Source organism: Staurois parvus, unplaced genomic scaffold (genome assembly GCF_062004578.1).
Source record: "Staurois parvus isolate SC_StPar_1 unplaced genomic scaffold, SC_StPar_1.0 ptg000221l, whole genome shotgun sequence".
Taxonomy (NCBI): domain Eukaryota; kingdom Metazoa; phylum Chordata; class Amphibia; order Anura; family Ranidae; genus Staurois; species Staurois parvus.
The window spans coordinates 2594521-2621637 of NW_028318017.1; the positions used below are offsets into that span (position 1 = coordinate 2594521).

The 27117-nt window shown below is 46.9% G+C and overlaps 1 protein-coding gene and 1 pseudogene across 1 annotated transcript in view; one reads left to right on the plus strand and one right to left on the minus strand.

The window, feature by feature from the left end:
- LOC149460775 (uncharacterized) overlaps window positions 1-27117 on the plus strand; it is an 83697-nt gene that overhangs the window by 12534 nt on the left and 44046 nt on the right. The gene's annotated exons all lie outside the window — the stretch shown is intronic.
- LOC149460776 (uncharacterized) lies at window positions 2781-4299 on the minus strand (annotated as a pseudogene).

The window sequence follows — 27117 nt, forward strand, 5'->3', positions numbered from 1 at the left end:
AAGAATGCATAAAGTCTGAATGGGGAATCCCCCTTGAGTAAAGAGTGATAAAGGTCTAGTAGGTAGGGGGGCCAATATTGGAGAGAATTTCCTGTAATATTGATAGGAGTCCATCAGGACCTGGAGATTTATGAAGGGGGAATTTTTCAATAACCTCCATGAGTTCCTCAATAGTTATGTCAGAGATAAAAGTTTCAGATCAGAGGAGTTCAGTTTGGGTGTCTGTAAAGAGGCAGTAAATCCGTCAGATGTTTCTGGACTATAAGGTGGGTGCTCGCCCGCTGTAAGGCCGTCATACAAGTTATGATGAAACTTGGCACAGGTCCCAGCCATAGTATAGGGGCAGTAAATGGGGGAACCGTCTTGTTGGAGTGATCAGTGGGGGATGGATTGTGGTGGCCTAACTCTGACTTTGTTCTCCATCATCACATGTGACTTATTGGATCAGTCATACATTTCCTGTTGAGTCCAGAGATTTTAGTCCCGTATGTCTATCTAATTCTCTGATTTGGTTTTGCAGCTGTGACACCAGGCAAAGGCGTAACACTGGGATGGCGCTAAAGCTGCTCCTCTCTAGTTGGTGTAAAAGAAGGAGTCTGGACCGATTCTTATCACGTTTCAGACGGGTGAATGTGGAAATGCATTGACCTCAGAAGAAAGCTTTATGTGCCTCCCACAGGGTAGACGCCTTGTACACTGAGCCAGTATTAAGCTGAACAAATTCGGTCAGAGCGAAGGGAAGTGTATCCCGGATTTCTGGGACCTGAAGGAGGGACTCATTTATACTCCAGTGGTGGGATTTGGTTCCTGAGTCAGAGATCAGTATGTCCAGGCTAACAGAAGCATGATCTGACCAGGTGATTGGGTTTATGTCAGGGTTAAGCAGATTAGGGAGAAGGGGGCAGAGATGAGGAAGTAGTCCAAGCCAGAGGACATCTTATGTGGGGCAGAATAAAAGTTGTATTCATTATGGGTGAGGTGCTTGAGGCAGGTGAAGTCTGCTTTCTCCACTGTAGGTGGCGCTCGACCCGGGTGGCACCACAGCCTAGAGAGGGAGTCCAGGGGAAAAAGTTTCTCTATGGTTTCCTGGGGCAATGGAGCAGCCTTCTGGTTGGCTAAACTATGGCCATGTGACCTTTGGTGGCCATCTTGGGTAAGCAAAGTTTTTATAGGTCCCTGCTCCAGGGTTTTGGCACTCATTTTGCGAGTGGCTAGTGTAGGGAGTGAGACCCTGCTTGTTAGGGAAAGTAACTAGCAGTAGGGAAAGTTCCTAGAGTGGAGGTGGAAAGGCAACAGACTCATTAACCTGAAAAGAATTCTCCTCTCATGGGATCAAACTGGCCAGTCCATACTTCACCCTCTGAAACAGACGCTGTTGGCACCTCTCCTCAGCCACATCTTTGACTGCTTTGAAATGTGAGTTATTTCACTACAGCATCACTCTCCTACCGGGGTGTTTGTAACATTGGAATTCTGCTCAATGAAAGTTCAAGTTTTATTGCAACAAGACTAGTGTGTTCACTGCCCCCGCACCCGCACTGCACCTCTCCACATGCTTAACCCCTCGCCCTCCAGAGGATTTACCCCCCTTCCTGACCAGGCCATTTTTTGCAATACGGCACTGCATTACTTTAACTGACAATTGCGCAGTCATGCAACGCTGCAACCAAATGAAATTTATGTCCTTTTTTTCACACAAATAGAGCTTTCTTTTGGTGGTATTTGATCACCACTGTGTTTTTTATTTTTTGCTCTATAAACAAAAAAAACTGACATTTTAAAAAAAAAACACTATATTTTTTACTTTTTGCTATTAAACATGTCCAGTAAAACAAAATTTATAAAATCTAATTTTGTTATAAATTTAGGACAAAATGTATTCTGCTTCGTGGCTTTGCTAAAAAAAATCCCAATACGTGTAAATTAATTGGTTTATGTGAAAGTTATATCAGTATATATACTGCAATTTATTTTTTTTTACTAGTAATGGCTGCAATCAGCGACTTATAGCAGGACTGTGGTGGGCATTCTGACACTGGGGGGAACTGACTTGGTGTCACTGACATCCCCAGTGACATCAATGCTAATAAAAAGCACTGACACTATACTAATGACACTGGGCAGGAAGGGGTTAACATGAGGAGCAATCAAATGGTAAACTGTGCGTTTCACTGTGTGCATGCTGCTATGCAGAGCCATACAAAGCAGTGTGTAGGAGCTGACAGGGGAGAGATGTGTGTTGTTTATACACAGGTCTCTCCCTGGTCAGAGATACTCGGTGAACACCGGGTGCCAGCGAGTAATCACCATCCGGAACCCAGTGACTGACAGCCGAGGCGTGAATGGCGGTGCAGGTAGGGCGTGCGCCCCCTACCCGGAACTACAACACCACATATATATAGGTGATCTAGCGCAACCCTGCTGCCCTGTAGCAGTATTTCTTCTATAGGGGGAGGGGAAGCGGATACATTGGTATTTTATCAGGATGTCACCATGGAGAGCGTCTTTTCCTTTGTCATTCTACTATATCACACTGAGTCTATCTGCACAGCGATCTGATGGGACACAGCACAGCCATCGTCTGACATGGGGGTTGGAGGAAAGCTGGAGATCTCAGATTGATAGACAAGTGCTGGGTGATCCTCTGAATTGGGGGTCATAGGATTCTGGGAATCCCCCCGGTGTTGTACCCCGAGGTGCTATGTGCTTCATCATGAAGAAGTGTTGGTGACATCCACATCTGTCATTTCCCTCGTCATCGGAGAACCACACAATTCAACTTTTGGCTTCACATTTGCTTTATTTATTCAATTTGTGGTGAAACATAAGAAATTGATAGATTTCCATCATAGTATTGTATTGTGACCACTTCATCCATGTCTCTGGGGACCTCTGATCTCCTTATGAACTGTTCATTCCATGATGAAGATCAGCCATGGAGTATATCTGAGGTGTATATCAGGGGGTGCTTCTTCCCCACATGAGAGCTGGGATGTCCAGCAACATTCATCTAGAAGACATTTCCCGCACTAATACACCTCCAGGGTTGTGTGGGACCCCTGATGTACAGGGAGACAGGACTTCAGTGAGGAACATTTCCCTCACTCAGGACAGGAAAGTAGCTTATCCCCTGTGTGAGATCTCTGATGTCTGGAAAGACTGGACTTCACTGAAAAACATTTCCCACACTCGGGACATGAATAAGGTTTCTCCCCCGTGTGAGATCTCTGGTGTTTGTAAAGACTGGACTTGTCTGAAAAACATTTCCCACACTCGGGACATGAATATGGCTTCTCTCCCGTATGAGATCTCTGATGTATGTCAAGACTAGACTTCTGTGAAAAACATTTCCTGCACTCAGGACAGGAATATGGCTTCTCCCCTGTATGCAATCTCTGATGTGTGTAAAGACTGGCTTTTAGTGAAAAACATTTCCCGCACTCAGGACAGGAATACGGCTTTTCCCCCGTGTGAGATCTCTGATGTTTGTAAAGATTAGACTTCTGTAAAAAGCATTTTCCGCACTCAGAACAAGAATATGTCTTCTGCCCTGTGTGCAATTTCCGATGTGTGTAAACACTGGAATTGTCTGAAAAACATTTACCACACTCAGGACAGGAATATGGCTTTTGCCCCGTATGCAATCTCTGATGTGTGTAAAGAGTGGACGTCTGTGAAAAACATTTCCCGCATTCAGAACAGGAATACGGCTTTGCACCCGTGTGAGATTTCTGATGTGTGTAAAGACTGGACTTCTGTGAAAAACATTTCCCGCACTCAGAACAGGAATACGACTTCACACCTGAGTGAGATCTTTGATGTGTGTAAAGATTGAACTTCTCTGAAAAACATTTCCCACACTCAGAACAGGAATATGGCTTTTGACCCGTATGCAATCTCTGATGTTTGTAAAGATTGGAGTTCTGTGAAAAACACTTCCCACACTCAGGACAGGAATACGGCTTCTCCCCCGTGTGAGATCTTTTATGCACATTAAGACGGGATTTAGAAAGGAACCCCTTCCCGCACTCAGTACAGGAGAAACTCTTCCCTCTTGGAAGGCCGGCCCGGTCCCGCACAGTCTGAGGTTCCTCAGGATGGACATTGGAGGGAGCCGGGTTTTCTCCTGGACTATACTGTGTGATGTCCTCATCTTCTACTTTCCAGTCTGGAGACAAAGTGAGACAATCCTCGGAGGTTTTCCTCATCTCCCGGCCATGGACTAAAATACAAAGACAAAGAGGATTACTAGACAGGAGCTGATTGGTTCCCCCAAACCAGGACTCCGCCCACATCAGGCAGCTTGGTCTCTGAGGAGCTTACAATTCCACCTTCAAGGGAACTAGGAAATGGCTCCTCTGATCTCCTACCAGGTCATTTCTTTATTCATAGACCTTAGTCAGAGAGTGAGGAAACAACCAGAACTGTCTTTTATAGGAGGGACAGTGATGAGGGGATTATAGGACGAGGGTCCCCACCCCCTCTATCACTCATCGCCATCTTCCCAACACAAGAAGTACTGCACTTCCTTATTTAGTCCATGATTTAGTCATGAAGAACAGCGGGGCTGAGCCCCACCAGAGGTCAGAGAGTGAGGATGGGGGGAGAACAACCAAGATGAAGACTGGACTGATCCTGAAGACCACCATCATTGGGGTTTTGACTCCTCCCTCATTATCACTTTCTGTTTAAGGGTCCAAAGTTGGAGGATGTTATCACATTATTATCACCATGTAAAAGTCTGTGCTCCAATCACATCATCCGATATAAAATGTCCAGCTGGGAGGAAATGGGAGCAATATAAGTAAGGCCTATTTAATGTACAATTTATTATATCAGAAACAAAAGTTATGACTATACAGTCAGATAATGTATTGTACAACAGAGTATATAGTGCAGGGGTCAGGAGTGCGTAATGTACAACACAGAGTATACAGTGGAGACAATAATGATTTGACTCCCTGCAGATTGTGTACATTTGGCCACTTACAGGGAAATGAAGGGTCTATAATTTTTATCATAGATGTATTTTAAATGAGACAGACAGGATATCAACCTAAAATCCAAACAAACCACAATCCAAATGTTATAAATTGAGTTGCAGTTCAGTGAGTAAAATAAGTATTTGATCCCCCACCAACCAACAATGATTCTGGCTCCCACAGACTGGCTAGGTGCTCATGTGGTCACAGATCAGTCCTGTCAATATAAAGTGCTGCTAACGACAACTCATTATGTGTATAAAAGACACCTGTCCACAGAATCTCTTTCTTGGGCACCACCATGGGCAGGACCAAAGAGCTGTCAAAGGATGTCAAAGACATGATTGTAGACCTGCACAAGGCTGGAATGGGCTACAAGACCACCAGCAAGAAGCTTGGTGAGAAGGAGACAACTGTTGGAGCGATTATTCACAAATGGAACAAAGTAACCATCAATTGCCCTCAGTCTGGAGCTCCATGCAGAATGTCACCTCATGGGGTAAAGATGATCATAAGAAAAGTGAGGGATCAGCCCAGAACTACATGGGAGGAGCTTGTGAATGATCTCAAGGCAGTTGGGACCACAGTCACCAAACCATTGGCAATACAATCTGCTGCCTTGGACTGAAATCCTACAGTGCCCGCAAGGTCCCACTCCTCAAGAAGGTACATGTACAGGCCTGTCTGAAGTTTGCCAATGAACATCTAAATGATTCAGAGAAGGATTGGGAGAAAGTGCTGTGGTCAGAGGAGACCAAAATTGAGCTCTTTGGCATTAACTTGACTCGCCGTGTTTAAAGGAAGTAAAATTCTGACTATGACCCTAAGAACACCATCACTACAGTCAAGCACGGAGGTGGAAACATTATGCTTTGGGGCTGTTTCTCTGCTAAAGGTACAGAACAATGTTGCTGCCATGAGGGGCCAATGGACGGGGCCATGTATTGTGAAAACTTTGATTAGAACCTTCTTTCCTCAGCCAGAACACTGAAGATTGGTCGTGGATGGGTTTTCCAGTATGACAATGACCCAAAATACACCCCCAATGCAACAAAGGAATGGCTCAAGAAATAGCACGTTATGGTCATGGAGTGGCCTAGCCAGTCTCCAGACCTTCATCCTATAGAACATTTATGGAGGGAGCTGAAACTTTGTGTTGCCAAGCAACAGCCAAGAAACCTTCAGGATTTAGAGAAGATCTGTAAGGAAGAGTGGACCAAAATCCCTCCTGAGATGTCTGCAAACCTGGGAACCAACTACAAGAAACGTCTGACCTCTGTGCTCGCCAACAAGGGTTCCTCCACAAGTACTAAGTCTTCTTTTGCTCGGGGATCGAATACTTATTTTACTCACTGAACTGCCACTCCATTTATAACATTTGTATCGTGCATTGTTTCTGGATTTTTGGTTGATATTTTGTCTCTACAATTTAAAATACACGTATGACAAACGATATAGACCCTTCATTTCTTTGTAAATGGGCACATTTACAAAATCTGCAGGGGATAAAATAATTATTTTCCCCACTGTATAGTGCAGGGGTCAGGAGTATGTAATGTACAACATACAGTATATAGTGCAGGGGTCAGGAGTATGTAATGTACAACATGGAGTATATAGTGCAGGGGTCAGGAGTATGTAATGTACAACATGGAGTATATAGTGCAGGGGTCAGGAGTATGTAATGTACAGCATAGAGTATATAGTGCAGGGGTCAGGAGTATGTAATGTACAATATAAATGATACAGTGTAAGGGTCAGGACTCATAATATTGGCAATCAATAGAAGCTTAAATGTTTACTGTAGACAAGTTGCAGAGGTCCCACACCGCTGCCTCCCATCTCCTGAGACTGCACTCAGTGACTTGGGCCTGAGACACTACAGACATATCCCTCCACCCGGCACAGCCAGCAAGGAGAACAAGTAACCCTGGGAGAATTATTCTGTCAGAGATTTTGCTGGACCCGGGCATGGGGAAGGAGACCTAAATCACATGTCTATGTCCATAGACATCTATGGTGAAAATGAACATTTTTCTGCCAGCTGAACCCCAGAACCTCCATAAATCCAGTCTAGATACATAAATTGTGTCTGCAGCACAGAGAAGGAAGATTATCCGAGAGAAATCCAGGAATACAGGACGGGGAACACAGCTCAGGAAAGTGACCAGGGGATTACAGGCTGATATCACCCAGTCCCCGCCCTACTCTGGACCAATCAGTGAGCAGTATGGGTGGAGGAATGGATTTAGTGTTCATGACCCACCTGTGCTGATCTCTGTAGGAGTGTCCTCCTCTATAAATGTCCCCGTTATTCCATCCTCCTCCATAGACTGCTGATCATCCCTCACATACGCCTCTTCTTCTTCTGATTTAACCTCAACTTTTATATCGATTGGATCTCCACTCTAAATCAAGAGAATGAGAGAAAATAACATCTGTAAAGTGTCATGAGTACCCCCACACGCCACGCCCACAGCAACTAGCTAACCGAGGTGCGCACGTGCGGCCGTGACTTGGGGTAAGAGGGAACAAGGAGGACTTAACTTTGAATATATAAAACCGTATATAAGATCAGCCGTGATGTACTTCCACAGCCCGTACTACATTTTGGTCACCACCAGTGGGAGACTCCACTCAAATCCAGCTGGTCGACCACACACAGGCAGATACAAATCTTACATACAATCTGGTGCACTGATTAGAGTTGAGGAGCAACTTAGTAATTACACACCCTCTAGGGTCCCTCCAGCTATCCTACAGCTTGAAACCCGGTGTTAATCACTCTTCCACTGTCCACACACCCCCACACCAGACACAAAACAAATGGTAGCTTGCCACCACCCAACAGTTTGACCGCAGACTAGCCTGCTAGGCCACCACACACACACACACAGATCTCCATCTGGCACAAAAGGTAGCATGCCACCACCCAGCAGTTTATCCACAGAACAGTCTGCTGAGACACCCCACACACAGATCTCCGTCTGGCCGATCTGTTACCTTTACAATCTGCATGCAATCTGCCCACATGCAGTGCAATTGCATACAGATTGGCAATGAGCTTAACCGAGTGTTTAAAGGCACTAAAATACAATACAATCTAATCTAATCCAATACAATCTAATCTTTGCAATCTAATCTCTCTGAAGATATGAGCACGTGCTTAAATACACAGAAGTCACTAATTAATTTTAAGATTTAATATCCCAAAAGTGGGCAGTGCATAAAATATGTACAAAGTATAAAAAGTTACAGAAAATACAAAAAATACAAGAAGACACACAAATGACTATTCACTATAGAATAAAAGACAGAAGTAAAACTTCACCGAGATTTATCCTGCGACTGGAGCAAGCCAGAAAAGTCAGCAATCCGTTGGTCGATCAACCAGCTCCATACGAATTACCGTGTCCCAATGTCCGGGTACTCCATTTATGGGGATATGGACGTAGGCAGGACATTAGTCCTCGGCCAATTGACCCTGGGGGATTTTCCTGGAGCTGCCCACAGAATGTTCTGGGTGCTGACCTGCCCAAGTTCAATCGGACCAAGACTAGCTTGAAACACGAAGTCGGGGATTGGATTTCCGACACCAGTCCGATCGCGACAGTACCACTATTCAACTGTCGCACTCCAGCGCCACCTAACCATTTCCTGTATTTTCCTGGCCTTCTACCTAAACCACAAATATGGTTTTCATACGTCGGTGTGACGCACAGCGTGCATTATTAGAAGGAAGTATCTCCATCTCTCTGCAACTAATATTTTAGCTTTTATGAGAGATGAAACAAACCCCTTTGATGTATGGATATACTTTTATCTCCCCAGACAGATCGGAGACCCTCTGCTGTCATGAAGCCAAAATGTCTGGAGCCATTTCCTCCAAACCAGTTTCCCCAGAAGGTGACAAAACCTCATTAGCACTTAGGTGTCACATCCAGAGGAAGGCAGGCTTTTCAGCCACTAATTGATGAGCCTCCATGTCTGAGTACCTCTGACTGAATACATCTTTAATGACAATGGAATGCAACTACGGTTACGATTGCATATTGCTACTGATCACATCTTATCTACACATATCTGCACATTTATGTCACATGTACGTTACATAAAGTATAAGCTAATATAATATTATTGTGACTCACAAAAAATCCACATATTGTCTCTATAAGTCCATGTTCTAGATGCTCTGTCCCACCAACCTTGTAATGGTGAGGGATGGTGTGACCTTCCTGTGTGGAATCCCGGGAATACAGAGGACAGGGACATCTCTCTGGTGGGTTCCTGGTATTAGGTGGCTCCATCATATCCTTGTGTCCTTCTGAAAACTCCTCCATCACTCCATACTCCTCATCCTCCTCTTTATACTCTTCTTTAACAATATTATAATCCCCGAGGATTCCACTCTGAATATATAATAAAAATGACATCAATGGTAACAATGCAGATAATGTACAGATCCTAATGATACTATCAGTGATTGTTCCTCATCTACCTGATGATGGTGAGGGATGGTGTGACCTTCCTGTGTAGAATCCCGGGAATACAGAGGACGGGGACATCTCTCTGGTGGGTTCCCATGACTGGATCCATCTGTAGGAAACACACACACTGACTGAATCCATTGTTTCTATGTGTTTATCAGATGATGGGGGATCTAGGTGGATCCTCCGTACTGCTCTCTCCTTTACAATAAAGTCTCCTCTTACCCGGTGATGTGAGGGGCGGCTGATTGTCCATCATGACGTCCTTGTAGAGATCCTTGTGTCCTTCTAAATACTCCCACTCCTCCATGGAGAAATAGACAGTGACACCCTGACACCTTATAGGAACCTGACACACACAATGATACAGTCACCATCCAGACACATCCCTTGTCTGTTACTGGAGAATGTCCCAGAATTCCCGGCACCGCTCACCTCTCCTGTCAGCAGATGTCACAAATAAAATGAATAGTAAAATAAAATTACATTCCCAGAATCCTCCTCACCTCTCCAGTTAGGTCTGTGTTTTAGTGAAGGATCAACAGTTCTGCTTTAGTTGTGAAGATGCAAAGGGTCCGCCTACATCCTAAGAGCACCAGAAAAAAAGAACAAAGAGCTGGATGGAGGATATTGGGGGAGGAGCTGTGATGTTGGTGTGATGTCATAGGATTCTCTGACTCTGGATGGATGGACATTGGGAGGAGGAGCTGTGAGGTCAGTGTGATGTCATAGGATTCTCTGACTCTGGATGGAGGGACATTGGGAGGAGGAGCTGTGAGGTCAGTGTTATGCCATAGGATTCTCTGACTCTGGATGGAGGGACATTGGGAGGAGGAGCTGTGAGGTCAGTGTGATGTCATAGGATTCTCTGACTCTGGATGGATGGATATTGGGAGGAGGAGCTGTGAGGTCAGTGTGATGTCATAGGATTCTCTGACTCTGGATGGAGGGACATTGGGAGGAGGAGCTGTGAGGTCAGTGTGATGTCAAAGGATTCTCCGACTCTGGTTGGAGGGACATTGGGAGGAGGAGCTGTGAGGTCAGTGTGATGTCATAGGATTCTCTGACTCTGGATGGGGGGACATTGGGGGGAGGAGCTGTGAGGTCAGTGTGATGTCATAGGATTCTCTGACTCTGGATGGGGGGACATTGGGAGGAGGAGCTGTGAGGTCAGTGTGATGTCAAAGGATTCTCTGACTGTGGATGGGGGGACATTGGGGGGAGGAGCTGTGAGGTCAGTGTGATGTCATAGGATTCTCTGACTTTGGTTGGAGGGACATTGGGAGGAGGAGCTGTGAGGTCAGTGTGATGTCAAAGGATTCTCTGACTCTGGATGGGGGGACATTGGGGGGAGGAGCTGTGAGGTCAGTGTGATGTAATATGATTCTCTGACTGTGGTTGGAGGGACATTGGGAGGAGGAGCTGTGAGGTCAGTGTGATGTCATAGGATTCTTTGACTCTGGATGAGGGGACATGAGAGGAGGAGCTGTGAGGTCAGTGTGATGTCATAGGATTCTCTGACTCTGGATGAAGGGACATTGGGAGGAGGAGCTGTGGGGGGCGCTCTGTTCACAGAATCAATTCTCCCGGGTGCGTCCCACCTCTCCTAAACTGAAAGATGAACATTGTCTTTGGGCTTTGCCAGCACACATTATATTCCTGTGTTCTCCGGACACTTTACTGATCACATTTTAGGATAAATATCTGAGACTGGGGTCATTATGGAATAATAGGTTTATTAGGACATTCGGTACATAGTTAGTCTGGCTGAAAAAAGACAAAAGTCCATCCAGTTCAACCATAAAAATAAAAGTTATAATCCTACACCCACAGTTGATCCAGAGGAAGGCAAAGCGTGATCCAATTTGCTCCTACTGGGAAAAAAATTCCTTCCTGATCCCCCGAGAGGCAATCGGATGATATTTTTCCCTCTTTATCCTTTTTGATTCTAAACATAAATATTCCAATCCCCCTAAATAATTCCCCATCCCCCGCCACTAATAAGTGCCATATAATCCATTAGTATAGACCGATGAGGTGAGAAGGTGACCCATCTCCACAATGAGGAGAATGTTCCGGCCCCGGAAGTGGGGGAATGTTGTGCCCCTGAAGGGGTTAATCTGGGTTCCCACACTATATATGTGTGTATCATCATCTGCTGGAGATAAAAGATGTCACAGTGACTATGGAGGGAGAGGACGGACGTGACTATGGAGGGAGAGGACGGACGTGACTATGGAGGGAGAGGACGGACGTGACTATGGAGGGAGAGGACGGACGTGACTATGGAGGGAGAGGACGGACGTGACTATGGAGGGAGAGGACGGACGTGACTATGGAGGGAGAGGACGGACGTGACTATGGAGGGAGAGGACGGACGTGACTATGGAGGGAGAGGACGGACGTGACTATGGAGGGAGAGGACGGACAGGACTATGGAGGGAGAGGACGGACAGGACTATGGAGGGAGAGGACGGACAGGACTATGGAGGGAGAGGACGGACAGGACTATGGAGGGAGAGGACGGACAGGACTATGGAGGGAGAGGACGGACAGGACTATGGAGGGAGAGGACGGACAGGACTATGGAGGGAGAGGACGGACAGGACTATGGAGGGAGAGGACGGACAGGACTATGGAGGGAGAGGACGGACAGGACTATGGAGGGAGAGGACGGACAGGACTATGGAGGGAGAGGACGGACAGGACTATGGAGGGAGAGGACGGACAGGACTATGGAGGGAGAGGACGGACGTGACTATGGAGGGAGAGGACGGACGTGACTATGGAGGGAGAGGACGGACGTGACTATGGAGGGAGAGGACGGACGTGACTATGGAGGGAGAGGACGGACGTGACTATGGAGGGAGAGGACGGACGTGACTATGGAGGGAGAGGACGGACGTGACTATGGAGGGAGAGGACGGACGTGACTATGGAGGGAGAGGACGGACGTGACTATGGAGGGAGAGGACGGACGTGACTATGGAGGGAGAGGACGGACGTGACTATGGAGGGAGAGGACGGACATGACGGAGGTTACTGGGTTTAAATAGAACATAACACTTTATTACCTCTTCTGCTTCATGCCTCATGGAATTTCCTGCCTGTACCCAACATCACTTCCTGCCTGTCTTCCATAGAGACTTCCTGTCTGGGTAGAAGTGGGATCACCACCTTGTGGAGATCAGAGGAACTGCAGCCCCGAGAATCATCTGGTAGTGTGACCCCGGCCTTGTGCTGTGTGTGTATGGACCAGGAGCGGACTGACAACTCATGGGGCCCCCAGGCAATAGGGGCAAAAGCCTATGAAAAAGGTACCAGGGGCATCTCATGGGGCCCCCTACTGACCCCGGGCCCTCGGGCAGTGCCCGAGTTTCCAAATGGTCAGTCCGCCCCTGGTATGGACTGTAGATCTTTATAGAGGGGTCACCTCCACTCCCACCAAGGGGGACAAAAATATAGAAGTTCTCAGCCAGGGGTCCTCCAAAAGTTTCTAGGGGCTCCTTCAGCAATGAACAATTCCTGTCTCTCAGTAACATCTGACATCAATGATTTCTAAGGGAGGCAGTCTTCCTGCTGATGAAGTATTAAGAATGTCCTTCTACTGCCCACTGATATAAGGGGGCCCTTCTACTACTGATCACTGATAAAAGGGGGTAGTTTTCCTACTGATCACTAATATATGTGGTCCTTCTTCTACTGACCACTGATATAAGGGGGGTCTACTGAACACTGATATAAGGGGGTCCTTCTCCTACTGAACACTGATATAAGGGGTCCTTCTACGGACCACTGATATAAGGGGGTCCTTCTACTACTGATCACTGATATAAGGGGGTCCTTCTACTACTGATCACTAATATAAGTGGTCTTTCTCTTACTGATCACTGATATAAGGGGGTCCTTCTCCTACTGAACACTGTTATAAGGGGTCCTTATACTGACCACTGTTATAAGGGGGTCCTTCTCCTACTGACCACTGATATAAGGGGGTCCTTCTACTTATCACTGATATAAGGGGGGTCCTACTACTGACCACAGATATAAGGGGGTCCTTCTCCTACTGACCACTGATATAAGGGGGGTCCTTCTCCTACTGACCACTGATAGGGGGGATCCTTCTACTGACCACTGATAAGGGGGATCCTTCTACTGATCACTGATATAAGGGGGGCCCTTTTCCTACTGAACACTGTTATAAGGGGTCCTTCTACTGACCACTGTTATAAGGGGGTCCTTCTCCTACTGACCACTGATATAAGGGGGTCCTTCTACTGATCACTGATATAAGGGGGTCCTTCTCCTACTGATCAATGATATAAGGGGGTCCTTCTACTGACCACTGATATAAGTGGGGTCCTTCTCCTACTGACCACTGATATAAGGGGGTTCTTCTACTGACCACTGATATAAGGGAATCCATCTCCCATTGGTCACCAATAAGGTACCAATAAATGGACCACTTGGAATGAGCTTTGGGTTTGGACTAAACCCATGTCTCTACAGAATTTGTCTTTTTGGGGGGTCAGAGAATGGCTGAACTAAATGGGTATTCAGCCATGTCGATGGGGTTCAGGCTGGTGGAGGGGTACAGGCTGGCCATTCCTTGTGCAAAGTGCCATTCCAATGCTAAGTGTATGGCACTTTGAACATCTCACCATCCTCTGATCAAGTCTCCTCCACTGTTCAGGTAACCACTGATTTCCTCCTCTCTCAAACACTAAGCTACTTTGTCTGCAACTGACACCTGCTTGCTGTTGCCCTCGGTAACCACATGTTCCCTCCTCTCTCAAACGCTAAGCTATTTTGCATAACTGGAATCATCGTCTTTGTTACTGTAACTGCTGTCTATACTTGTCTGTATTACATGAACTTACTCTCTTAGAGCCTTGATGGAGATCAAACACGGTGCCTTATCTTGTGTCCACTCTGCTTGCAATTTGTTGAGGGCAGAAAACCTTCACCATGTGTCATTTATCAGCCCTTAATTGAATAGTTATCTAACCTCCCCCAGTCCATCCAAGTATCAATTCAGTCCAATGCTTGGGACGGCTGGTGAGGGGGTATAAGCTGGCTATTCCTTATCCTAAGTATTCGGCACTTTAACTAAGGCAAGTACAAACAGTAGTGCTCCACCCCAAGTTGTCTGAAAATGCTCTTTTCTCTCCCATCTCTTCTCCTCACCCTCCAACATGCTCTTGCTAACTTTCCCTTTTGCTATAATGTCCTCCCTCCTCAAACTTTCATTCCTTCACCCCTCCACCTGTACATATCACCCTTACTTCTGCCCTCTCAACGTTACAGCACTTATCTCCTGCTCTTTCTGAGCCCAGATAATGTCACTGATTCCAAATCACTGTGGCATCTTCCCACATATAAATCCCACTCTCACCCTCCTACTAACTTCTGGAGACTTTTGCCCTAAACCCTGGCCCTCCACCTTTAAATGCCCACCCACAGTACCAGCAGTCTCCCTTCTCTGGCACCAGCTGCAACCCTCAATCTCTTATCTCAATTCCCATGCTTCCACAAGACAGCTCCCCTTTTATGTGCCCTCTGGAATGCCCCAATCAACTTGCCTCTGTCATTTACCTCTTCCACTCTCTCTATTTACTTGCTATTACAGAAACTAGGAATCTGACTCCTCAGCTGCTCTCTCCTATGGTGGCCTCCTCTGGACTCACTCGCCAAGACCCAAAGGATGGAATTGGAGCAGAGTTGGACTTCTTTCCCCAGAAAGCACCTTTCAGATTCTTCCTACACCTCCCTCTCTGTCCCTCTGCTCTTTTGAAGTGCACTGTATTCATCTTTTATTTCCTGTTGGTCTACGCAATGCAGTAATTTACCACCTTTTGGCCTCGTGTCACACTTTCTTGATGACTTCTCTGCATGGCTAGCCTACTTTCTCTCCTTTGAGGTCTCCATCATCCTTGGTGACCTTAACATTCCAGTCAGTGTTAACACCTCTCAACTGCTCAACCTAACCTCCTCTTTTAACCTAGCACAATGGACACAAACCATGCACTCCCTAACTCCCCCTTTCCTCTCTCTGATCACATCTTTATCAGTTTCTCACTGTCTTCTACCTTCAATGCCTCCAACCTGTAGAAACCTCCACCATCTCAGCCCTTCCCTTCTTCATTGTGCTACTGAGTGTCTTTATGATAAAATTGCAGCCCTGTCCTGCCTACAACTTACTCTCATCCTCCTGGGATGCACTTGCTCCTTTCTACACACAGATCCAGGCCTCACCTGCTACAACCCTGGCAAACAAAGGACACCAAAAGTCTCAAGAGACACAAACGAGCTCTTGAGTGAGCATGGTGTGAAAACAAATCCCTACAAGACTTCACCCTCAGCAAATCCACCCTTTTCAAATACAACTCCGGCCTCCACGCTGCCAAACAAACCTACTACACCACTCTCATAAAAACCCTATATTCAATCCTTGTCCACTATCTTCCACCCTTAATTCCTTACTTCACCCTCACTGCCTCCACCCACCAACTTACTGCCCAGGAGATTGCCAGTGATTTCAAGAAAAAGATTGACACAATTCCTGATGAGATATCCAGTGTCAAGCTTTTTCCTCCATCCAGCATACCAGGCCCAACACCACACTCAAAACTCTTCTCCTTTTGTCCCTGTTACCACTGCGGAAGCTCCCAAACTTCTTTCCGAGGCCCACCTCACCATTTGTCCCCTGGACCCTGTCCCCTCACAATTATTGTGGCCTCCTTCCTGCTAAACTCTCTAACCCACATCTTCAACCTCTACCTCTCCATTAGCACCTTTCCCTCCCTGATCAACAATGCATTGGTTATTCCCATACTTAAAAAAAAAAAAAACATGCTGAACCTCCCCTGTTTGAATAACTTAAGACCCATCTCCCTGTAGCATTACCCCATAGGAGTCGCTTGAGATTTGGGTCCCCCTATTGTCCCGCACAGCCAGGCAACACGCATTTTCCATTTAGACTTGCATCCAGGAAACCGTAACCAGTCCTTTAGCTTGTATTTTGGATTTTATTAGGGGAATTCAACTTGGATGGGGTAAGGGGTGTATGGCTTCCAATACCACCTTTGTGATGATGACACCCAAATCTATCTCTCCACTCCCCAATCCCTCAGATATCACAAATCTACTGAGCGACATATGGATGTCACATCACACCCTCAAACTCAGTCTGTCTAAAACCGAGCTTGTAACTTTTCCTCCTCCCCAATCCTCTCTTCATGACTTTACCATAAAGATCAACAGACCAGCTTTTGGTCTTTCCCCACATGCCAGGGTGCTAGGCGTAATCCTAGACTCTGACCTCTCCTTCAGCTAGGGTTGCCACCTCATTCCTTTAAAACCAAACACATTAATTACACAGATTCTGTGGCTGATTAAGGTGGTAATTAAACACACAGGCTAGTGGAAGTATTGACTTATATCCGTAGTCAGCAGCAGAAGGGCCCCCTTATATCAGTAGCCCGTAGGAAAAGGACCCCTCATATCAGTGGTCAGTAGGAGAGAGAGACCCCCTTATATCAGTGGTCAGTAGGAGAAGGACATCCTTAATCTTCATCATCAGGAAGACTGCCCCCCATTCCTCAAGGGACCCTGGCTGAGAAAGACTGGACTAAGCAGTAATATATTTCTGTTTCCCTTGGTGGGAGTGAAGATATCCCCTCTAAAAGGATCTACAGTCCATAAACACACAGCACAAGGCCGGGGTCACACTACTAGACAATTCTCGGGGCTGCAGTTCCTATGAGCTCCACAAGGAGGTAATCTCACTTCTATCCAGACAGGAAGTCTCTATGGAAGACAGGAATAGATGTCAGATACAGACAGGAAGTGATGCCAGGTACAGACAGGAAGTTCCATGTGATATGAAGTAGAGAGGAGACATTGCTGGAAGTGACAGCAGAGGAGATAATAAGATTTTTTTTTTCCTATTTACACCCAGTAATCCCCCGTCATGTCCGTCCTCTTCCTCCATAGTCACTGTGACGTCTTTTATCTCCAGCAGATGATGATACACACATATATAGTGTGGGAACCCAGATTAACCCCTTTGAGGCAGAACATTCTCTTCATTGTAAAGATGTGTCACCTTCATACCTCATCAGTCTATACTATTGGATTATACAACTTATATTAGTGGCAGGGGATGAGGGGTTTATTTAGGCGGATTGGAATATGTCTTTTATTATTATTTAGGCATTCTCTAGCACCAACAGTTTGTACAGTGCTTTACAATATAAAGGGAGATATTACAGCTACAAAACAAGAGGATTAAGAGGGCCCTACTCATGAGAGCTTTCAATCTAATAGGGTGGGGCAATTGGTACAAAAGGTTATAACTGTGGGGGATGGGCTGATGGAAGTGATATCTATTCAGAGGCATGATGAGCTTCTCTAAAGAGATGAGTATTCAGGGATAGCCTAATGGTAGTCAGAGTAGAGGATAGCTGGACAGACTGGGGTAGGGAGTTCCAGAGGATGGGAGAGGCTCTGGCAAAGTCCTAGAGAAGAGCATGAGAGGAGACAAGTGACCTAGAAAGCAGGAGATCATGAGAGGAGTGAAAAGGACAGTTTGCGTGATACCTGGAGACAAAATTAGTGATGTAGCTTGGTGCAGAGTTGTGGATGGCTTTGTGTGTTAGTTTTTTTTTATTTATTTAGTTGGGAATTTGGAATCCATTGGAGGGATTGGCAGAGAGGGATGGCAGACACTGAGTGGAGGCCAGTGGAGGGATTGGCAGAGAGGAGTGGCAGAAACTGAGCGGAGGCCAGTGAAGGGATGGCAGACACCGAGTGGTTGGTAAGGTGGATGAGTCTGGCAGCAGCATCCATGATAGACTGAAGAGCAATAGCTTAGGTAGAGGTCGGCCAATGAGAAGGGAGTTGCAATGGTCAAGGCAAGAGATAAAAAGGGAGTGAAGGAGTATCTTGGTGGTTTTGTTGGTTAAAAAGGGGCAAATTTTAGAGATGTTACAGAGGTGAAGTCTACGAGCTTTTGATAGCGATTGGATTTGGGGCCAAAAGGATAGGTCAGAGTCCAGGATTACACCTAGTACCCTCATGTGAGGGGGAGAACTTATAGTTGTAGTATTGATCTTTATGGAAAGGTTATGTGGGAGTGTAGCGGAGGCCACCATGGGAGAGGCAGAGTCAGATTCTTGATGCCAGGTTTCAGTTATGGCAAATATGTTAAAGCAATGGGAGATAAAAAGGTCAGGGACAGATGTGAGCTTGCTACATCCTGACCTGGCATTCCAGAGGGCAAATGAGATTGGGGGATAGTTTTTGGGAGCAGGGGGATAGAAATACATTGAGTAGATTGCGGCTGTTGCCAGAGGAGGAAGGGTGTCAGATATGGGGTTTGCAGTTAGAAAATGTCGGGCCAGAATTGGGGGGGGGGATGTCCCTAGAAATTAGGAAGAGAAGGAAGGTGAGGAAAGTAAGATGGTAGCGGGCTGTATATGAGCGCACATATCTCACTGCCCAGTGTTTGTGTCAGCATGCGGGTTCAGTATTTGCAGGGGATGATGGGTGTAGTAATGGGGAGGGTAGGAGTGAGGGTGATCTGTAGAAGCTGTGGGGTGGAGATGAGGGGTAAAGTAAGGACAATTGGAGGACAGAGAATACTAATGTGAGAAGGAAGAGTAGAGGGAACATATTAGTGGGAATCTATGTCATAGGAAAGGAAATATCAAATGTTGATTTGTTTGCCATCCTTCCAGAGTGGAGCCGAGTTCTTGTGTCTTCATACAGCTTTCCTTCTCCTGATTTCATTATCTTGGGGCAGTAAAACTGCAACAACACTCGTAAAAGACACACTCCTGAAAGAAAGATGGTATCCCGTCTGCCACTTCCCCATATGCTGAACTATATTTATAGGGAGATGGGGCTGGCAAACATTTGTCACTTGATGAAATTAGGATCTGATGACACAAACTTGAATGGGAAGGGAGGGGAAAAGACCAGACACAGGCCAAAGTCATGAAAGGGATTGATTCTTTGATTACCAAGTGTAACATAAAGGTAAGATTTGGGTAGCTGAGATGTGATTAGTAGAAATATGTCATTGTATATCTAGCTTAGTTCCATGTTATTAAAGATAACAAGTTAAGTGATCAGTATTCATTCATAGACATATGTTCACCAATTAGCATCTGAAAGGACATACAGCTTCTAGACTGGAGGTGACACCTGGATGCCAATAAAACCTTGTCACCTATGTATTCACCTTCTTGAAGTCTAAAAGAGGAGCTCCAGCCATTCTAGCTTTGGTAAGCAGCAGGAGACTAGGAGTGGCTCCGATGTGTCTGGGAGCTCTGATGTATACCCACAGATCAAAGGAATAGATTTCATCTCTCATAAAAGCTAAAATATTAGTTGCAGAGAGATGAAAATACTTCCTTCTGATTGGACACACCGTAGGCTACATCGTCATGTAACTGTATTTGTAGCCTCTGAAGAATCCCAGAGAAACACAGAAAATGGTTATATGGCGCCTGATTGTGACAGCTGAACAGCAATTGGTACTGTCGCGATCGGACTGATGCTCTGGTGTGGGAAATTCTATCCCTGACTTGGTGATTCAAACCATTCCTGGTCCAATCGACTTTGGGCACTTCAGAACTCAGAACGTCCTGTGGGCTTCTACAGGAACACCCCCCAGGGTTGATTGGCCAAGGGCTAATGTCCAGCCTATGTCCATATTTCAATAAATTGAGGACCCTGAGATATGGAAGGGGTAATTCGTATGGAGCCGGTTCTATTTGACTGGCAAATCGCGGACTTTCTCTGACTTGCTCCAGTCACAGGATAACTCTTGGTAAAAGTTTTATTTCTGTTTTTATTCCCTTTTATTTTATAGTGAATAGCCAATGTGTGTCTTTTTGCATTTCCGTAATTGTTTTTTTCTTTGTGCATATTTTATGCACTACCCACTTTCTGGATATTAAATCATAAAATTAGTAAGTGGCTTCTGGGTACTTGAGCTCGGGCTCATATCCCTGGATAAATTGTATTGTATTGAGGTGTCTATATATGCTCAGTCAAGTTTATTGCCAATCTGTATGCTATTGCACTGCATGTTGGCAGATTGCATGCAGATTGTAAAGTAGCAGATCTGGCAGACAGATCTGTGTGTGGTGGCCCAGCAGACCAGTCTGCGGACAAACTGTTGGGTGGTGGCAAACTACCGTTTGTTGTGTGTCCTGGTGTGGGGGTGTGTGCACAGTGGAAGAGTGATTAACACCGGGGTTCTAGCTTGTAGGATAGCTGGAGGAATCCTAGAAGGGTGTGCCAATTGCTAGGCTGCAACTCAATGCTTAGAGTGCACCAGATTGTATATAGGATTTGTATCTGCCTGTGTGTGGTGAGCCAGCTGGATTGGAGTGGAGTCTATCTCTAGTGGTGGCCAGAGGTAGTGCGGGCTGTGAAAGTGTATCACGGACGGTCATAAGTATTCAAAGTTAGTCCCCCTCATTCCCTCTTTACCCCAAGTCACGGCCGGACATGCACGCCATCGGTTAGCTAGTCGCTACGGGTGTGTGGGTGGAATCAGTGACACCAAGGCAAAAATGAGGTAAGAATCAAATCACCGAGTATATAGACAAGTGTGAGGGATATTGCACAGGGACATTTCCCATATAGCAGTGTAAATGAGCAGTTATACATGGCAAGGAGGCATAAAGATGGAGAGGTACAGATGCATATTGCACACAGACATTTACCTGAGAATGAGCAGAGAAGACATGACGAGCAGAAAGTGATAGAAGTGGCGATAATACTGAGACAACACTTGTACAAAAATCACTCAGGATAGAACCATATTGTCTGTGACTTACCCCTGTATGTCTTTATTTTATAAGATTCAGAGGAAGAAAGAGAGAAAAATGTCATTTGTAGTGAATGTCCTAATAAACCAATTTCTCCATATTGTTCCCAGTCTCAGGTATTCATCCGAAAATGTGATCAGTCTCTGGAGAGCACAGGAATATAATGTGTGCTGGCAAAGCCCAAAGGCAAAGTTCATCTTTCAGTTTAGGAGAGGTGGGACGCACCCGGGAGAAATGATTTTGTGTACAGAAACCTCACTGTGTGCCCCCCCACAGCTCCTCCTGCCAATGTCCCTCCATCCAAAGTCAGAGAATCCTATGACATCACACCGACCTCACAGCTCCTCCTGCCAATGTCCCTCCATCCAGCTATTTGTTCTTTTTTTTTCCAGTGCTCTTAGGATGTGGGTGGACCCTTTACATCCTCACAACCAAAGCAGAACTGTTGATCCTGAATGTTATGTAATGATGTCAGAATTCCTTATACCTCAGCCTGAAATGGAGCTTCACTAAAACAGATGTTGCACATACGGTAAATAATTCAACTGTGCGAAGGATGGGTCGGGTGAAACCAGAAGTGTTTTATTAGGAATGGCTGTAACAAACACAGAAAACCCTTAATTACATGTGACTGGATATGTTCACTGTAATCACTGTCCTGTAGGAAACAAAGTGTTAGACTTTTAGTTCCTACTTCTGTGTCTTCCTATTATCACAGGAAGTAGTTCTGCCCTCTTGTGATGGTACAATAAAAATGCAATCACTAGTATCTTCTATTGACAAAGATAGATTACTGTTATATTAGGTATTAGGCTTTAGATTTAAATTTTATGGGGCTGCCTATTTTCTACACCTCTTACACAGACCTGAATGGAGAGGTGAGGAGGATTCTGGGAATATAATTTGATTTTACTATTTGTGTTATTTGTGACAAAGGATGTGTCTGGATGGTGACTGTATCATTGTGTGTGTCAGGTTCCTATAAGGTGTCAGGGTGTCACTGTCTATTTCTCCATGGAGGAGTGGGAGTATTTAGAAGGACACAAGGATCTCTACAAGGACGTCATGATGGACAATCAGCCGCCCCTCACATCACCGGGTAAGAGGAGACTTTATTGTAAAGGAGAGAGCAGTACGGAGGATCCACCTAGATCCCCCATCATCTGATAAACACATAGAAACAATGGATTCAGTCAGTGTGTGTGTTTCCTACAGATGGATCCAGTCATGGGAACCCACCAGGGACATGTCCCCGTCCTCTGTATTCCCTGGATTCTACACAGGAAGGTCACACCATCCCTCACCATCATCAGGTAGATGGATCCAGTCATGGGAACCCACCAGAGAGATGTCCCCGTCCTCTGTATTCCCGGGATTCCACACAGGAAGGTCACACCATCCCTCACCATCAGGTAGATGATGACAATTATTGGTAGTTGTGATTTATACACAGCATGTTTGTTACAATGAATGTTTTATTATATATTCCGAGTGGAATCCTCGGGGATGATAATATTGATGTTAAAGAAGAGTATAAGGAGGAGGATGAGGAGTATGGAGTGATGGAGGAGTTTTCAGAAGGACACAAGGAAATGATGGAGCCACCTAATACCAGGAACCCACCAGAGAGATCTCCCCGTCCTCAGGATTCCACACAGGAAGGTTACACCATCCCTCACCATTACAAAGTTGGTTGAATGGAGCAACTAGAGCATGGACTCGTGGAGATCATTTGTGCATTTTTCATGTGAGATTATTTTTTTTTTTCTTGGTTTAGGGAGAAGATCTTATAGATGTTAAAGCAAAAGAGGCGTATGTGAGGGATGATCAGCAGTCTATGGAGGAGGATGGAATAACGGGGACATTTATAGAGGAGGACACTCCTACAGAGATCAGCACAGGTGGGTCATTAAAGTGGAGTTCCACTCACTCTAAAAAAAAAATAAGTCAGCAGCTAGAAAAACAGCCACTCGCCTGTCCCATGATCCCTCAGTGCCCCCACCACAGCCTGTTTCACTGGCCGTCCTGTATTCCAGGCTCCGTCATCTTCAGTGTGGGCACCTGTCTGTAACAGTTTGCGGCTTCACAGCCGGATTTCCATTGCACATGCGCGAGTAGCGCTGCACTTCCTGAATGGCCCCATCTTCTTCTGGGACCTGCCATGTGTCCCACAAGACTTCAGGGAGGGAGGGTAGGAGGACAACTTCCGCTTCCGACCACCTAGGCCAGGGGTGGGCAACTGTTGCCCTCCAGCTGTTGTAGAACTACAAGTCCCATGAGGCATTGCAAAACTGACAGTTACAAGCATGACTCCCAAAGGCAGAGGCATGATGATGTGACGGTGTGCGGCGGCAGACCCCAGCCCTTCTCACCAGCTTGTGACTGAAGGACCAGCCGATCGCAGACTGCGCTGTCACTTGCATAACAATGCCACTCTCAGCTGCACCCTGCACAAAGATTTTCCAGCTCACTGGACCACAGTCTATGTGCCAGCAGCCTGAGAGCGATTGTTACTGGGTCAGGTTAATTACACAATTGACACTTCAAAGTGCCGCCACCACCACCTTTTTACAGAGAAGGAGGAAACTCACAAATCTTAGCAGTGACACTATGATAATAGTATAAGCGTCTGTAACACACACTGTCATCTCAGACAGGGATATTCAGAGGATTATCACATACAGGAACACTCTCCAGAGACGGGGATTCTTTTAGTTTGCATTAAAAGCTTTACAGCCAGTTTCAACACTTTTCAGAAAATAGGATTTATTACATCACCACATTACTGCAACTGGCAGATTAATATGTAGAATTATATTCCAAACGTACAGATACTAGACGGTAGCATATCCTGCCACTCCGGATAAGATATTGTTTTCTACCCTCTTGTAGATGCTACATAGTGATGTAAGGTGTCATGTGACTCGTATTAAAATGTCCTATCGAAATATATACTTCTTATCAATGTGCCCAGTTTCTGCTGAAGTTTATGAGTTTGTATGAAAAATGACTCATGTGGGATGTATGTTTTATGGCCCCTGCTGTCATGCTTACAGGTCGTGACCGACTGAGTTATGGTTTTACGACCGGGCAGAGGAAAGTTTGTCACTCTGGAACCAGGCTAATTAAGGATTGCAACCATGAAGTTTTTTTCAGCTTGTGCCTATGCACTTGTGACCCCCAGTTCACATACAGACCACATTCCATTCAGCAGGGAGGGGGTAGGACGGAGTGTAATGATATTTGCAGGTTATGATACAAAATGGTTGTCAGTGTCCATGTATCTAAGCGCACAATTGTCACAGATGGGACTTGTAGTTCACCAACAGCTGGAGGGCCACAATTACCCACCCCTGGCCTAAGCAATTGCAGTGGGAGCGGGTACCTGTCAATTTTAGGTACCCGCTCCCCAAAGGTGCCAATCCTTAATGGGTAGCGGGGATCAGTCTTTTAAAGCAGAACTTCCCCTTTTGACCGGCGCCATTTTGCCGAAGAGCGGCCATCTTAACTAATGGTCAGTGCACCCATTTTATCCTTTACTGTAATTTTCTGGTTTTAAATAAATTAATTGATTTGACAATACTACACTATGGGCACTTTTCTTATGGCTTCTTTATGGAGCCTTTAAGCCTGCAGGACCTGTGGAGAGCACAAATCTGAACCAGTATCCAGAGGAAGGGAATCCCTGTAAACAGATGGCTGACCCTATCCAAACCTAAAGGGGACCTGTGGAGCTAAGCAGACATCATCCATTGATCGCAGAGCTGCCCATTCCTAGACGGATGTTCCATATACACCTACCACACATCACTACCCTAAGTTCTCGAGGTCGATATATTAATGCGCACTGGCGGACTGACAACTCATGGGGCCCCTGGGGAATGGGGGATCATGGGGGGGGTCCCTGTGTCCTTGCCCAAGCTCAAAAAAGCCTATGAAAAAGGTAGCAGGGGCATCTCATGGGGCCCCCGGGGAATGGGGGATCATGGGGGGGGTCCCTGTGTCCTTGCCCAAGCTCAAAAAAGCCTATGAAAAAGGTAGCAGGGGCATCTCATGGGGCCCCCGGGGAATGGGGGATCATGGGGGGGGTCCCTGTGTCCTTGCCCAAGCTCAAAAAAGCCTATGAAAAAGGTAGCAGGGGCATCTCATGGGGCCCCCGGGGAATGGGGGATCATGGGGGGGGTCCCTGTGTCCTTGCCCAAGCTCAAAAAAGCCTATGAAAAAGGTAGCAGGGGCCCCCGGGGAATGGGGGATCATGGGGGGGGTCCCTGTGTCCTTGCCCAAGCTCAAAAAAGCCTATGAAAAAGGTAGCAGGGGCCCCCGGGGAATGGGGGATCATGGGGGGGGGTCCCTGTGTCCTTGCCCAAGCTCAAAAAAGCCTATGAAAAAGGTAGCAGGGGCCCCCGGGGAATGGGGGATCATGGGGGGGGTCCCTGTGTCCTTGCCCAAGCTCAAAAAAGCCTATGAAAAAGGTAGCAGGGGCCCCCGGGGAATGGGGGATCATGGGGGGGGTCCCTGTGTCCTTGCCCAAGCTCAAAAAAGCCTATGAAAAAGGTAGCAGGGGCCCCCGGGGAATGGGGGATCATGGGGGGGGTCCCTGTGTCCTTGCCCAAGCTCAAAAAAGCCTATGAAAAAGGTAGCAGGGGCCCCCGGGGAATGGGGGATCATGGGGGGGGTCCCTGTGTCCTTGCCCAAGCTCAAAAAAGCCTATGAAAAAGGTAGCAGGGGCCCCCGGGGAATGGGGGATCATGGGGGGGGTCCCTGTGTCCTTGCCCAAGCTCAAAAAAGCCTATGAAAAAGGTCGCAGGGGCATCTCATGGGGCCCCCGGGGAATGGGGGATCATGGGGGGGGTCCCTGTGTCCTTGCCCAAGCTCAAAAAAGCCTATGAAAAAGGTCGCAGGGGCATCTCATGGGGCCCCCGGGGAATGGGGGATCATGGGGGGGGTCCCTGTGTCCTTGCCCAAGCTCAAAAAAGCCTATGAAAAAGGTCGCAGGGGCATCTCATGGGGCCCCCGGGGAATGGGGGATCATGGGGGGGGTCCCTGTGTCCTTGCCCAAGCTCAAAAAAGCCTATGAAAAAGGTCGCAGGGGCATCTCATGGGGCCCCCGGGGAATGGGGGATCATGGGGGGGGTCCCTGTGTCCTTGCCCAAGCTCAAAAAAGCCTATGAAAAAGGTCGCAGGGGCATCTCATGGGGCCCCCGGGGAATGGGGGATCATGGGGGGGGTCCCTGTGTCCTTGCCCAAGCTCAAAAAAGCCTATGAAAAAGGTCGCAGGGGCATCTCATGGGGCCCCCGGGGAATGGGGGATCATGGGGGGGGTCCCTGTGTCCTTGCCCAAGCTCAAAAAAGCCTATGAAAAAGGTCGCAGGGGCATCTCATGGGGCCCCCGGGGAATGGGGGATCATGGGGGGGGTCCCTGTGTCCTTGCCCAAGCTCAAAAAAGCCTATGAAAAAGGTCGCAGGGGCATCTCATGGGGCCCCCGGGGAATGGGGGATCATGGGGGGGGTCCCTGTGTCCTTGCCCAAGCTCAAAAAAGCCTATGAAAAAGGTCGCAGGGGCATCTCATGGGGCCCCCGGGGAATGGGGGATCATGGGGGGGGTCCCTGTGTCCTTGCCCAAGCTCAAAAAAGCCTATGAAAAAGGTCGCAGGGGCATCTCATGGGGCCCCCGGGGAATGGGGGATCATGGGGGGGGTCCCTGTGTCCTTGCCCAAGCTCAAAAAAGCCTATGAAAAAGGTCGCAGGGGCATCTCATGGGGCCCCCGGGGAATGGGGGGGTCCCTGTGTCCTTGCCCAAGC